Genomic DNA, 16,366 nt, shown 5'->3' on the forward strand with positions numbered 1-16,366 from the left:
TTCATGAAATAATCCTCTGAGACACAGTGTGTGAATATCATTTTAAAATTCAAGAGAAAAATATGCTAAAGAGAAATCCTGGAACAATTTGGTTAATAATATAGTATTTACAATAATTCTAGGAAATGAAAGGAATAGCTTCATCTTCAGTATGTATTGGCAAAAAGGTTTTATGCTAACTGAGACAGCATTAGTTTTGGATGTCTGGTATGCAGTACTGAGATGCAGTCCAAGAGTATGGAGGCTCACAGGAACGATTGATGGGTGAGTTTGCCTTGATGTCCGATGGGAAAGAGTAATGCTCACATAGGGTATGAGCCGACCTGAAGTCTAACAGTATTCCTGAGAGGCCACCCAGCAATCTGGAAAGTAAAGTTTAAACACATCCAGGAGACAGAATGAAAATCCAATCATAGAGCACTCATAAAATAATATAAAGCATTGGATAGAGCAGGACAGAATCTGCTCCAGGAAGAAATAACCAATAGTTTCTGAAACAGATTCTTCATCTGCTACTATTGAGAATTTGTGGACTTGATGTAGTTGAAAAAGGATAATATAAGAGGTTACTCATCAAGTATGTAACAGCATAGCAACAATTAAAAACAAACAAAATAAGTGCCTCACCTTTTTGTCTAGAGATATGCTAACCAAACCCCTATTCATTCCACAGACTTCAATGTTCAACACCTTGAACAACAACAAAAAAATTAAATCTAGATTTTAGACAGAGAGAGTGTTCATTGTCCTTTGCCCACTTTTGGCTTCTGTGTTGATTCCAGGTAGACTTTTTCTCATGAATTCTCAATCCAGGTCTCTCTCTAACTCTGTTCCCTTTATAAAATAATTCCAAGATAAGGTATAAGAGAAAATAAAGAACAAAGGGAATTAAAGAATAACCTACTAATTGAATCAGACACTCATCTCCTTCCTCTTCCTTCACATGGTGAACAGTTACGCCTTTGTGAAGACAAATTCAACCAAGCTTATTTGGCTTGATTCATAGCTCTTCGTGAGAAAGCGCTTAGGCAGCAGCCACCCCTTGCCTCATTGCAAGACTAATGTTTGCTTCCAGAGTTGATCATGACGGGCAGATCATAGACACTTATGCTATACCATCCACGTGGGAATGAAGTTTTTAATCATCTGTAACACAAAGGTTATTCTACTCATTCCATCTTTGATCCCAGGCAAACCAACTCTGTGCCAGCATCTTTGCCACTCATTCATGTCTTCTGTCTTCTTTAAATGAACATTAATTTCATTTAAACATACTTTTTGATAAGTTATGCAGTCTTAAGAAAAGAGCAGATGCCCAGGATCTTCAAGGGCAGGGGAAAACTCAACCATGATTATTGTTATTTATTTATTTTTTTTTTTTAGAAAGTTGAGATTACATCTTCATCGTGGCAGCATTAGTTTCCATAAGGCTAGAACACTGTAGCTGACCATTTGAAAAAAAAAAAATCTATAGTTACAAGTTTGATTAAGCACTTACTTAACACCCAGTTCAGTAGATACAAGGTACTAAAATAACACTGTCAGGAAAAACAGTGACAGAACTTGCCACTCAGGAAATCACAGGCTACTTGGGGTAGAGGCTTAGGCATTTTTATAAGTTTTTGCAATAGAAAAGATGATAAAAATAAAGCAAATATAGACACACAATGAAGTTAGTGAGACAAATGAATTTTACTCGGGGCATTTTTTTTTTCTGGCAGGTGACAAAGGCAGACTCTGACTGGGCTAAAGTAAATATGTACCAGCCACATCTGTACTGGGTAGAGCCCCATTAAATGCCAATGGATGGAGGTGGTCAGAACGTGTCCAAGCAAGAACAGAATATAAAGACATGGGTCCAGCACTGTCACTTTTCCAGAACCGATGTTAGAGAACAGTTCTAAAGGATAAGCCAAGGATTCAGTTTTGGGTTTAAGGTTCATGTTTTCCCTTATTTAGATATTTTCTGAATTGAAACCTTACCTTACATTTAGTGTATCATTATATTAAATTATTGTTACGTTTTATACTCAATGACACCTTACATGAGGAGATTTTGGTTCTGTCAGCCACTTAAAACACTTCCTTACTGACTCTTGGCTCTAAGACTCTCTCTCAAACTTCCTTATTCATGGCCTGGAGTGATAACACCTTATAGAATTTAGGAAGAATGAACATGATAATGAATATAAATCACTGATCGATGCCATCACGCAATGGCTCCACAGTCATTTCTGTGTTGTTTGGTGGGTGTGCTGTTTGTTTTAATAGACTATGTGGATTTCATCACCTTACTTTCTGTCAGAATTTTATCATCATACACAAACTATAACTAATACAGACACAAGCCTAGTCTTCGAGAAAAGGGGTCATCCTGACAGTAGGAGTCAGGGAGATGAGGGGCGTCAGAGGCAGGAGGAATGCCAAGTATTAAAGACTTTCTTTGGAGATGTGACCTCGGAGAGAAAAATGGATTCTCTGACAGCATGCAGATTCCTCATAAGAACACGTCAATTTTCTATTCTGTTGAAGGATGAGCAAATTGTAGCTTCTCATCACCGAATTCAATAGTGACAATAACACTGACAGTTATCGGATGACAATGGCAGCCATGAATGGAGAGAGAGCCTTCAGGAGGAAAACAATTATAATTAGACCTCAAGAAGGAAGCGAGGAGAAGGATGCAGAAAGTAGAGGACACAGGCGATACTGTTTCCTAGCAACTGGGAAACACTTCTTTTGGTTAGGAAATGGCCAATCAGAATACCGAGAATAGGATTCAGCCCTGAGCTCTGGAGGACTAAGATGCATGACAATCACCATTGAGGTTATAATTACATTCACAGCACCATCAATATATAATGATGTTTTATGTCACACACTTCGGGGACTAGTTACAAAAATAAGCCAATGTGTTGTAATTTTATTGAGTCAATTGGGCTGAGGATTAACCCCAATATAAAGAATTCAGACGGTGTGAATCAAGAAGTCTTAGGTACCACCTCCAACAGAAAAATGCAGGACAAAGATTTAAACTCAAAGAGACAGTCTGTGTAAACCAGATGTGAGTGGGCTAAATAAAGGACTTTCCTGAATAATATTTACATTTCAGGAGGGATCTCTTCCACAGGCATTCTAGGGGCAGGGATCTCAACACCTGCAAGGCAGATTCTTTTTTTCTTTCTTTTCTTTTCTTTCTTTCTTTTTTTAAGTAGAGAATGTAACAGCAGAAACCACTTTACTGCCTACTCTACTTCTGCCCAAGGTCAATGTTCCCAGATGAAAATCTGCCCTCCTTCAGAAAAGCCAGTCTGCTACAGCAGCTACCAAACAGCATATGCTATTTGTCAATCTGCACCAGTGTGTCTGAAATTATTCAAATCAATCCATTAAAAACAAACCCACATAAATAATGCATTTTCCATCCCCGAATTTTCTCCTGTTTCCGGGCCTCGGTTCATAATCAAGGCGGTTAATATTCTTTAAAATGTCAATGTCCATGTTTTTTAGTCTTTAAAGACCTTGCTCACTTGGCAATAAAGAAGGCTCTCCCAGGTGTAGTCCAGGAGAGCTTTGGAAGGGAGGCAGCAGGTTGGGAATCTCAGCATAAGAGAAAGAGAAAGCAGAAGGCGAAGGACTCCCATGTCCTCATAGAATAGCAAGCCATTCTGTTTAGTAGCCATGTCTTCCTAGCCCTCCTATAAATTGAGAGTCTCTAAAGCGATGGGGGGGGGGTGTAGGGGGGTGGGGGTGGGGCTAAATACAAAGACTCTTGCTTTCTAAAATCCTCTAGTACTTTCTTCTTCACCAGGTTGTCACCGCCTTAAATACATTCAAGAGGATTCCTTCATTTGTATCCAGAAGGGTGTCTGCCACACACCCTCTTCAGTGAGCAAGATAAACATCTACCCTGTTCTAAGCAGATCTCCCCAGGCACTGAGTCTGTACATCTGGAAAACGTTGCTGTCTAAAGCATGGTTCCAACTGTGAGCCACTGGCAGGAGCTCCCGCTACTCAGACTTTTGGTATGTATTGGGAGATCCTGCATAAATGGCACAAGGATGCCCAGAGGGAGGCCTGGAAAACCCTCCAGAGCTCCACAGCTGGGTTCCCTCTCTCAGCTGCCAGGCTGGCATCATTTTGGGCAGTGAGCCTTAGATTCTGACGGAGATGAAAGGCTAAGGACCAAACCCCTGTTACTGAAAGACTTCCAGATTCTTCTTCCAGTCTCCATCCAGCTTCCGTGTTGATGCGAATTCATGAATTGGTTATATCTTCAAAACTTTCAAAGTGAGTTCAGAGTTTACGTTTAAAAGCATTGTCCTGAGGACTCAGCAAGAGTGTTGTCCCTGAGAAAGCCAGAGCCGGTTTGCAGGCAACGCAGTGGGGATTGGGCTTCTAGTACAGCGCTATCATGTCTATTATGTCCTATAATGGAGGGGCCGTCATGGCCATGAAGGGAAAGAACTGTGTGGCCATCACTGCAGACAGGCGTTTCGGGATCCAGGCCCAGATGGTGACCACGGACTTCCAGAAGATACTTCCCATGGGTGAGACTCTACATAGGCCTGGCCGGCCTGGCCACTGACATCCAGACAGTTGCCCAGCGTCTCAAGTTCCGACTGAACCTATATGAGCTAAAAGAAAGTCGGCAGATCAAGCCTTACACCCTCATGAGCATGGTGGCCTATCTCAAATATAAGAAGCGGTTTGGTCCTTACTACGCAAAGCCTGTCATTGCTGTCCTGGACCCGAAGACCTGTAAACCCTTCATTTGCCCTCTGGACCTCATTGGCTGTCCCATGGTCCAATGGGACTTCGTAGTCAGTGGCACCTGCTCCGAACAAATGTATGGGATGTGTGAGTCTCTCTGGTAGCCCAACATGGATCCAGAACACGTATTTGAAACCATTTCTCAGGCCATGCTGAGTGTGGTGGACCGGGATGCCGTGTCAGGCATGGACATCATTGTCCACATCATTGAGAAAGACAAGATCACCACCAGGACGCTGAAGGCCCGGATGGACTAACCTGTGCTCTGTGGATGGACTAACCTGTGCTCTGGTCCCATCTCCCTTTTGTTGATTTACTTTTTAAAATAAAATAAAAGCATTGTCCTTAGGCTATGGCAAAAACTATCTAAATTCTGGACTAGGCTGGGCTACATCTCAGACGTTATCTCTAAGCTGCACCAATACAGTACTTTAGCTGCAGGCAGCTACATGAACCGGGTTCCTGAAAGGGAGGCTGGGGCTGCATGAGAGAAAATGGCGAGAGGAATAACAAGACCAAGACAAAGATACTGATCAAGGTCCAAAGTTTACTTAAGAGTCTGAGCTTATAAGGGGGTGGGGGCGGGGGGGGGAGAGATCCCATCTCCCACTATGTCAGGATAGTGCCAGGAGAACAGGTTCAGCCTCTTGGCATCTTGGTGAAAAGTCCAGAGGTGGCAGACTCCACCCTAGGTGGTCATATTCACAATGGCAGAACAGGTCTGAGTCAGCCTGCTCAAGGCAGGGGGAGGCTACACAGCAATATTGATATAGGTTAAATGAATCTGACTAACTCTTAGCTCTGAGAAAATGATACAGTTAATTTGAAAATAATTTTATTATATAACAGCTGTAGAAAGAAAATTACAATTAGGTTGTTTTGGGGCAGTTGATGAATTTTTTTTTCTTCTTTTTACGTTAAACTGTTCCTGATGTCTAAATTCTGAGATGTAGCTAGGTGTAGTAAAGGCCTTCAACATTATTTACCAAACATCCTCACTACTTCCCCTCATTCCCCTATACCCAGCCAGGATGAACCCAGACCAGGCATGGTAGTCCAGTCTCTTGGGCTAGTTTGGGCTAGTAACCGTCACTGGGACTGTCCTTGACCCTGACTGGGAGGAGTCTGCCTCTCTCCTTCGGATGTGAATTTGAACCTTGTGGCCTCAGAGCAGCTGCAGCCATCTTGTGATGCCAGATGCCATTCTGGTGTCTCACAGGAAACAGACTCAAGGGATCGCCCTTTAAGAGTTTATGGCTTGAAAGAGACTTGTCAGGATTTTAGCATTTTGAGCCCCAAATCCCAGATGTGGGTTGGTTTTTTGGCTATTTGCACCCACAGGCGTTTCAGTGGGTATGAATTGAAGTGCAAGTTGAGTATCTACAAACTTCCCATAGATTGTGTGACCTTTCATGAAGGCCGTCGTTTAGGCTCTTGTTGCAGGGCACTGTGGCATGTCCAACGGGTGTCTAAGTGTTCTGGGAACCTCCAAGCAGGGACTCCTTTGCCAAGGTCCACTCTTGGCTAGGTCATGATCCTGAGGAAGGAACGTTTGAGAGTGGTGTTAAATGACTTGAAGTCAAATCAAGGGTTCAAGCCAACAGCCTACCTATGGGTCGGTCTGCTTAGATGGCTTTCTCTCGTTGTTCTAAAACCTCTCTGAATAGCTCAACGCTTGCATATCAAAAACCCAGTCTTTTTATTTTTATATTTATTCAGTCACTACCCCATGTTCCTTTTTGATTATCCCATGAATCAGCATCCTGTGACTCCAGCTCCTAGATTCTTAGAAAGAGACCAAAAACACAAGATCTCGGGGTAAGACCCTGCCCTGAAATGACCATTCCTACTTTGCCTGGGTCTTGACCTCAACTCCTTCTGTCCCAGGCTAACCTTGAACTCAGGAATCTACCTGCCTTTGTAAGCATAGCTGGTGGGATCTTGCCCTGCAATCACCAGTCCCTAAATCTCTTTATCTCTTTCCTTAGTATCTCCCTGACAAGCTGGCTCGTTGTGCAGCTGCCTCTGTTCCTTTAGATCTGTGATAATCCTTATACACTCCGTAGGGCATCCTGATATTTTGGATAGTTGAGAAATGACCTATTTTTGAACTCATGTTTTCAGCGGTCTTTTCCACATTCGTAAGGGCTGTCCTTAAGTCACAGCCTTTACCATTTTGCTGAGACATAGACACACATTTGCCTCCCAGACTCATGTTGTCTCTGATTGTCATGGAGTCATTAGCCTTGGCAGAGAGGAGAATTTTAGGAGAAACATGAAGTAATGTATATCTATTCTCTGTCTATCTTCCTTCCTTCCTTCCTTCCTTCCTTCTTTCCTTCCTTCCTTCCTTCCTTCCTTCCTTCCTTCCTTNCTCTCTCTCTCTCTCTCTCTCTCTCTCTCTCTCTCTCTCTCTCTCTCTCTCTCTCCCTCTCTCTCCCATCCACACACAAACAAACCTTACACCCACAATAACCATGAACACTAGTGGAGGCCCACGCCCTGCTGGCCCTGCCCCAGGAGTGGGAACCACATCGCCCCATCCCTTACAGATGGAAAAGCAGGACCCAGCCCCCCTTTTCCTAACGTTCATCATTGTTTCTTTCATGCTCAGTCCACCCTCACATCGATCTGAGTCATCTCTTTCTTCATGTGTCTAGCTCCAGGATGACAACTCAGTCATTTCTGGAACAATGACATACAACTCCAACCAAGATTCTCCCAATAAAGGACAACATCCTCTACACCCACAAAAGAGAGCCTGAGAAGGGATGCGCTTCTCCATGTCCTTATTTTAACAGTCACCTTCCATCGCCCCACACTCCTCAAACACCAACCCAGTTTGGGACCTTTTCCTACCTAACCATGAATCCATTAAAATATTTTTCCAGAGAAATGGGCAGGGTTTTTTTTTCCAATAATGTTGTGATCATCTCCATGATTATTGAAATCATTTCAATTTCCTATGCCTTATTACATATATAAATACTAAGCCAGGGATTTGTAAATTTTTTCTAATGCTTTGTTCCCTTCAAATAATAATAAATAGAATTTAGGAAAACTAACAGAATACAAGCTCATTGTGTAGGCAAACACTTACAGCATAGCACATAGTGAATTGACTACTTAGGAGTTGAAGAAGTATTGCCCGACATTTAGATGGAAAGGTAGCAAAACACATTTTTTATTTTGCTGAAGTCTTTCTGCATGTATAATTTAGCAGATACAATTCATCTCATACTTTTTTATTATTTTTTCATTAAGAAAGACTTTGGTTAAATCTCCCTAACTTATCAAAAACGCCTTTATCTAATTTATTTCCGTACTTCATCAGTGAAGGGTTAGGTTGGTAAGCATCGTGGGGGAGGGCATTTGAGTCTGGAGAGTGGTATCATGATCAATATTATGCTTTAATTAAGTCACATTGACATTCATAATAGGTCTCAATCTGGCTAATAAGAATGAATATTTTCTTGGATAAAGAGCAATGCAGATTACAGACAGTGATCAACTGCTCGTGCTTAGTTTGAGCTCTTCAGCCTACTCTATAGGGAAATTATAGAACTCATTATGAAGAATGATGATGCTCCGAGAAAAAGCAGATCTACAATGGAAGGTAATTATAACAGTTGCTGCTAGGCCTAAAAATGTTAGCATCTGAGACTTTTCGTGGGTGGGCTTGATTTCTACATTGGAAGGTGCGCTTTAGGAGCCGCCATGAGTGAGCACCCTAAAATAAGTCACGGTGGGACATACAGCACAAAGGGATAGACTCAGCCTGCTTCTGTACATGTAAAATCGTGTAAACCATTTAATCACTGAAGACAATTTAGACAGTGCTGAGCATCAGAGAACGCTTCAGCCCACTTAGCTGAATGGAAAGCAGCTTTCTTGCCCAAGGAACAGCACTTAGCTTGCTCTAGGGAACACAGACAAGAGTTGTTACAGTGTGTCCAGAAGAGTTGTTACAGTGTGTCCGGAAGCCTCTTGGCTCACATCTCCTCGGTTATCCACTGACTCCTTGGCAATGTATTTTCTTAAGTCCTACTCTTTTCTTCCCCTAGCTCCCCCCAGGCACACTACTTTTTGCTTTTCAAGTGCACTGAACTCTGTCCTGCCTAGGAGTTTTTCTTAGCCAACCTGTGATTAGAAGGTTTTGGGTTTTTTGTTTTTGTTTTTTTTCCCTTGTAAGATGTGCTGGAAATGTTACCGTCTCAGCTTACCCAAGACTCTTTTGCTAATGACTGGCTCTAAACTGTCTGCTTTCCTCACTCACAACCTCATTTTCTTCTCTTTTCTTCTGGAACTTTGAAATCATCTCTGTTCGGCTGTTATCTGTGTCCTCTTTTACATTTTATAACTCCCTTTTTCTAGTGTACGGCTAGATCTCTTTCTACAGCCCTTGCATGATTCTAGACCGGTGGTTCTCATCCTTCCTAACTCTGGCAACATTTCATACAGTTCCTCATGTTGTGGGGACCCCCTCCCCAGCCATAACATTATTTTTGTGGCTATTTCATAACTATAATTTTGCTACTGTTATGAATTGTAATATAAATACTGGTGTTTTCTGCTGTTCTGAGGTGACCTCTGTGAAAGTATTGTTCAATCCCAAAGAATCACAAACCACAGATTGAGAACCATCGTTCTAGAAAGTGCTCACGACATGTGCTGATTAAATGGCGGAGAAAAAAGAAATGACTGAAGGAATGGAGTTTAAAATGAAAAAAAAAATCAGGTAAAGTACACGTTAGAAAATAAGGGGGTTCTGGTCTACAATTGTGTGACAAGGAAGCCTTGGTTTCTCATTGTCAGTTGCCCTGTGAGGTTTCAAGTGTGGGGTGGAGATCTATCACGGCACAAGAACTCTGAGGGAAACCAGCCAACTGTAAATCCAATTGAGGAGAATGGTGGAGAACCAAAGCACACAGAGGTAGAGGACCTTGTTCTTTACACACTTTGGAGAATTCTACTCGATTTCCATTGAATAGTTCCTTGTACCTATTAATGGGAAAATACTAGAGAATTCTTTAGGGCGGCGATGCCATATCTCAAAGTGTTCAAGTCATTTGGCTGAAAGAGCCTGCTGATGTTTTAGACAGGAACACGGATATGCTTTGTCCCTTTAACTTCGATTGTGTGGGAGTGTGTATGAGGAGGTGTGTGTGTGTGTGTGTGTGTGTGTGTGTGTGTGTGGTATACCAAAATCAATAAAAAGGTTAGGATGTGAAATCCTGCTCGCTCACACTAGTGAGCTGTTTCTCCATTGCACACACACAGCAGACACCAATAGATGGGGACAGACCTCAGAAAGCTCACTAAATACAGCAGGGAGGATCTCACCTGTGTATATGTGAGTCACCAAAGCTACCAAAGTAAAGGACAACGGAAACAAAGACAGTGACTCAGCCAACGGTTTCCCTGCCTCCAAGTGACTCGTTCATGCAGCCAATTACTGCACACCCTTTCCTCAAAACCACTTTCTGGGTGTTGGAAATCCCATTAATAACACAAGTGATGCTGTCAGAGAAGGCATTTGGATTCAAATCCAAGCAGTGTAACTGTAGAATCCATACCCAAATACAGTTCTCCAAATGTAGAGACTTATCAGCCCTCTTCCCAAATGGAGAAGAGCGCTGCTTTAATCCCGGAAGCATCCCGGAAGTTCAGTCTGACTCAGTACTTACAAACTATCCTTCCTCCTCGGAAAGCAGATTCCTACCCCAGAGTTCGCTTCTCGAATCGTCACCCTGGTGTTGATACTGCCCTCTGCCGACCACTCTTGGAGGAGCAAGGGCCTAAGCAGGGGTGACCTGGTGCTGTTCAGTTTCATAGTTGCTGACACACTGCCCTCTGGTGGCTCCTAGAATAATTGCCCTCTGTCCTGGCTTCTGGATTATCAAATTAAAAGTCTGCAACTGTTCTTCTCCCAGGGAAATGCTTTTCAGAATTATTGTTTTCCCAACACTCTCACATTGTTTATGTATATGTACGCTGATATGGATTACTATCATAATGCTCTTCTCCAAACCTGGCCTATTAACCAACTTTCTTCTCTTTAACTAGACTTGTTTTTAAAGGGATTGCAAATGGGAAGACCAAAGCTACAAAGCAGCTGTAAAATTAAATCAAAGGAAGACACACCAGGATGGGGAAGTTCAGACAGCTGCCCTTCAAAGCTCCCAACCTAAGACCCACTCTGTAATTGTTACAGGGAGATTAGCTGGTGTTAGAGTGTGTTAAAGACTTGGCAGTAAACTGGCTTTTGCTTGGATGGTATCGGGAGGATTGGGGAGTGCTGAGCAGAGATTAACTGCTATGTACTTCACTGCTACTTAATGCAGTGGGTATGCAGGGCTTAAGCAATCTCTTGAGGGACCTGCTGCAGGTGGCAAAGCACTTTGATTTTCCTCTGCTTATGCCATCTCTACATGAGTAGTGATTTTTATTTTTATTTTTTTAGGGATCTAAGCCAATTACTGCCAAAATAGGATGATCCAAGGTGGCCAGTGAACATTCAGCATCGTGGACTCTGAAATCAGGCAGCCCTGGCTTATTTCTGGGCAAATTCATTATCAAGCTCCCAGCTGCATCTAGAATTCCCACTTCCAGTAAGCTTAGCCTCACTCAGACAGTCAGACATGTAACTGCGATTGAAGGTACAAAGATTTGAGGCAGGAACAGATCAATTCTGCTTCCTTTTAAATGATTAATAAAGTCAATTCTGAAATTCCAGCTTCCAGCGACTGTCTCGGGTTGGGTAGTCTTGAAGCCAGGGTGGGCCAATGAAATAGAAGAAATCCTAGATACTGGTGTGGGCAATAAGCACAGGGCAGTGGCCATTCCCTCACAGACATGTGAAATGCGTGTGAGGGCTGTCAGCTGTAGTCACCTTACATGGGAGAGATGGAAGGGAGAGTGACGAAGGACAGAGCTGAGAGAAGGAATTCAGGTTCGTAACACCACTGCTCTTTGATAAGGCAAGCATCCTAAAGCCTTCCCCTATGGAACAAAGAGGGCTCCTCCCTCTCATCCCGGTGGTGCAAATCTGGTTTGCAGAACTTGGAATCCATCACATGCCAGCTGACACAACATAGCATAAAACAGGCATGAGCTGTGACTTTTTTTTTAAAATCTAACTGGAGAACCACAGTGCACGTAGAAGTACTAAATATCAGTTGGGCATGCTGATTCAGACAGTAATCCTGTAGTCCCAGTATATGGGAAGTTGAAAGAGGGAGCCTAAACTGTGGGGTCAGCCTGGGCTACATGGTGAAACCTGTCTATAAGAGAACACATAAATAAATAATTCAATTTTAGAAATTTTAGTGCATTTCAATCCGTGTAAGGAACAGCAAAGCTGTCCTTTGATACTCGGTGAGAGCCTGCTCTGAGCCAGGCATCATGCTATCTTTATGTACAGCATCTTACAAATGTTCTAACATGGCAAGTAGGTGTTGTGTCTAAGGTAAGTTAGAGCTAAGGGATGTGTTTTCTTTTACTTTTGTGTACCTGGGCCGTTTTTCCTCCATGCTACATCTGTGCATCCTGTGCATTCAATGCCCTCAGAGGCCAGAAGAGGGAGGCAGATACAATCAGAACTGGAATTATAGACCGTTGTGAGCTGTCATTTGGTTGCTGAGAATTGAACCTGCATCCTCTGGAAGAGCAACCAGCACTCTTAACTGCTGAGTCATCTCTCTAGCTCCAGAGGATGCTCAGGTAGTTGGTACCTGAGGGGCAGTGAGCGTGGGGGATTAAAGGGAGAGGGAGAAAACCCCGTGTCTCACCAGAGTTCCGGTGCTCTGGGCGGGCAGACGTGGGAGGACCGCCACAGGCTTTCCATACAGCCCTGGGTAGGTGTCTGGCTGTGGAAAGCCATGAAACCCAGCCTGCAGGGGTGAACAAGGGGCAGCCTGAGGTCTCTGGGCCTCACGGAGGCCAGAGATAACAGGTTCTCAGTCTCGGATATCCCAGACGCCACTGGACACCTTGGAAGAACTGAGAACAAAATGGGGGCTCTGGGGGTGGCTCAGTCATCCCCAGGGCTGAAGAGAGGAGAGGGCAGGGAGAGAGGGGGTGCTGGGTGATTCCTACTCGGGTGACAGTCCTTGGTCCGGTTCATGGCTGATGCGCAGGAAGAACTTCTGGTGGGAGATTAGACGTGGCTCTTTAGGGAAAAGCCTATCCCATCATTCAAGCACAGTGGGCCTTGATGAGCAGAGACAGTCTATGGTTTTAGAGCATTATTGTAGAAAGGCGGGGAGAAAGAAGGTAAAAGAAAGAGAGAGGCCGGCCATGGCCACGTGGAGAGATGGGGGAAGGGAGAGAGAGAAGGAGGGCTAGAGATGAGAGTAAGAAAGGTGAGAGCTTAAAGAGAGCGAGGAGGGGCCAAGCAGCTCCTTTTATAGTGGGCTGGGGAAGCATATCTGGCTATATATAGTCAGGCAACTGTAGGGGTGGAGTCTAGCTAGAATGCCAGGAGCTTGGGGCTTTATCTGCATGACTGATAGTCACAGAATTATGGCTCTGTGCTGACAGGCACCTGTCTCTGGGAATGTGGCTCACTGTTCTGTCCTTTGTAGAGTTTTCTACTGGGTCTCCGGAGCAAGCCTCATTCAACCGAAACAGGCTGCCTTTCACAGTCCCACAGGTACCGGCTTAGTTTTACAATGAGTGCTAGTAAGTGTGACTCTAGGTTTTCCACAGTAGCTGAGAATTAGAAAGTTACTGTAGAAACTGTTGAACAGTATCTTGTCTTCCTTCCTTTCTTCTTTTCTTCCTTCCTTTCCCCTCTCACTCTCCTCTCATTTTCTTTCTTTCTCCTAAACTCCCCAATAAGTTTTTGCTATGTACCCTGGGGTAGCCATGAACTAGCACTTACCAAATGAATGCCAGGATTGCAGGCACTGGCTACTGTGTTGAGCTGTGGAAAGTATTTGCATTCTAATAGACTAGGCCTCTGTTATTACTATAGTAGAATAATCTTAGAGAAATTATCTAATTTCCATGACACTCTCTTATCTTATTTGAAATATGGGATAATTATATCTTTTCCCCACTATGTTTCGCACCAGAATATATAAGATGATACTTTTATAATCAGACTGTATTCTTTGAACAGCCACTAGCATGGTCATTGGAGGCCCAAGCTGAGTTTGTGGACACTTCCCTAATGCCATAGTAACACTTTATTTCATAGGAACCCTCTTTGTGCTTGGGTATTACTAATACCTCCTTTTCTGGCCATATTTATATTTAATTGTTGTTGATTCTGCAGAAGCTGCTGCCACCATACATTTTAAAGTGTTTGTCTTAGCAGGGTATTCCAGCACATACTGTTACGCTTCACTCTTTCACTTTAAAAAGTTGACTCTCATTCAATAACCTTTGAGAGACATCAAATGTAAAGTTCAAATCCATCCAGACTTCAGTTTGAACAGCAAATATTTAAAGATCAATAGCTGAAGCAAGGCTTCCAGAAGCTCAGAACATCTCTCCTTTTGTGTCATTGCTTTTGTATTAAGGCATCAGAACCATCTTAGGAGCCATCTTCCTGACACCACCTAAGGGACATCCATGCCTTCCCCTCTCACACATGAAACCGGATCCTCCCCAAACTCCATGCACGGACTCCGTGCCTTTCTCTCACCACCTCCCCCTGCACCCCCCTACCCCTGTGTGGACTTCTTGGCTGCTTTTCTGAGCCTTCTGAATTTGCTCCCTGGTTGCAAGCAGCCTTCCTGCTCCCTCCAGGGAGTCAGCAGCTCAGATGTCAACTATTCTGAAGGGAACCTGAGTACAGATCCCAGGGCTGTTTGCAAGCAAGGAAGAGATTAAACTCTGCCCGCAGGGAAGGTCAAGACACCACAGCCTAACAAGGATTGAAAATAACAACAGCAACAACAAAAACAGCAGCAGATGATGGAAACTCTGGAGGATAAGAGGAGGTAAAGGAAATGGTAGATACCTTTTAGGTACACACTTGGCAGATTCTGAGAGGCCATGTACAAATTCCATGAACAAAGTGGCCTCAATCCCATGGCCACCTGAAGGTGGTTGGCAGAGACCGAGTTCCTTTGCTCTGGTGTTTAGCCAATTTTTGTTTCTGGGAGCCTATAAATAAAGAGGGTGAATGTAAACTTGAAAATGTCAAGGGAACAGAACAGAACAAAGTCACGTTTGGTGGTTTGACTAAGAGTGGCCACTATAGGCCACTATATTTGAATGCTTGGTCACTAGGGAGAAGCACTACTTGAGAAGGATTAAAGGGATGAGGAAGCGTGGCCTTGTTGGAGTAGGCATGGATGTGTTAAAGGAAATTAGTCGCTGAGCGTTGGGCTTTGAGGTTTCTAAAGGCCCCGTGTCTCTCTCTCCCTCTCTTGTGAATCAGGGTTTAGCTCTTAGCTACTTCGCCAGTGCCACACCTGCCTGCTACCCTGCTCCCTGCCATGATGATAATGGACTATCATCTGAAACTGTAAGCAAGCCCTCAATTAAATGCTTTCTCTTATAAGCGTTGTCTTGGTAATGATGTCTCTTCACAGCAACAGAGCAGTTACTAAGCCATCATTTTCTCCTCCGCCCCCGATGGACCATCAGTGGCATTGGCGTGTTCTCCCACAGTGGGTTTTCTCAAAGGTACATGTGTACTCAGCCTTAGAGCTCTGACTTCTTAAAACCAAGAAATCGGAAAACAGCCTTCATTTGCTGTTCCAGCTGTTTAAATTCCAGTGCATTGTTCTAGGAAAACAGAGAAAGAAAACATTTCTCCATATTCTATTGTTTAGAAATCATAGCCTTAAGTTCTCTCTGATTCATTCCTCCTTCTCTTCCTTCCTTTCCTCCCTCCTTCCCTCCCTGTCTTCTCCCTCCATCTTTCCTCCCTTCCTCTCCCTCCCTTCCTTCTTGCCTGAATGCATGTATGCATTCATTTCTATCTTCTTGCTTTCTTTCTTTCCTTTGTTCCTAATTACTTAAAAAAAATCCCCATATATATTTTTTGTTATTGTTGTTCTAGAACACTTTGAAGGAACATAAAATATTGCAAGGGACTCGTCTTAAAGAAAACCCAGGGACCAACACATCTCACGCACACCTGGACTCTTTCGAGAGAGATGCCATATATTTGCCCATGGCTTCACAGAAGCTAAGACAGGTTGTGTTTGTTCCATAATTTGTAAGTTGGCAGTGTAAATTACAGTGCACATAGAGTTTTTTTTTTTTTTTTTTTGAGGCTTATTGTTTAGAAGAATAATGGTGGGGTTTGGCCAGGAGAAATTTCTTCCTAAGATGCAGTCGAGTGGTGAAAACACTCCCCGCAGCATCCAAGTGTACATAGAGGTGGCACATTTGGCTTTTCAGTGATTTCTGGCAATTATGTGTGCAGATGCATGCCCTTATAAGGAGCTCAATAATGCAGTTGTGGGGTAGAGCTTAATGCTTGAGTGGAGACATATGTACAGGTTGGCCTTCATGCGGGTGCCCCAACAACTGGAATGGGGTGGGGTGGGGGCTTGCCCTGACTCTGTTGCCTGCCTATGGATTCTGTTCCTCTAACTGGGGTGCCTTGTCTGGCCTCAGTGGGAGAAGA

The 16,366-nt window shown here is 43.5% G+C and overlaps 1 pseudogene; it reads left to right on the top strand.

The window, feature by feature from the left end:
* The first annotated feature begins 4,414 nt into the window (after positions 1–4,414).
* LOC110319486 lies at positions 4,415–5,058 on the top strand (annotated as a pseudogene).
* Positions 5,059–16,366: the final 11,308 nt, after the last annotated feature.

The sequence above is a fragment of the Mus pahari genome, chromosome 3 (assembly GCF_900095145.1).
Source record: "Mus pahari chromosome 3, PAHARI_EIJ_v1.1, whole genome shotgun sequence".
Classification (NCBI taxonomy): Eukaryota; Metazoa; Chordata; class Mammalia; order Rodentia; family Muridae; genus Mus; species Mus pahari.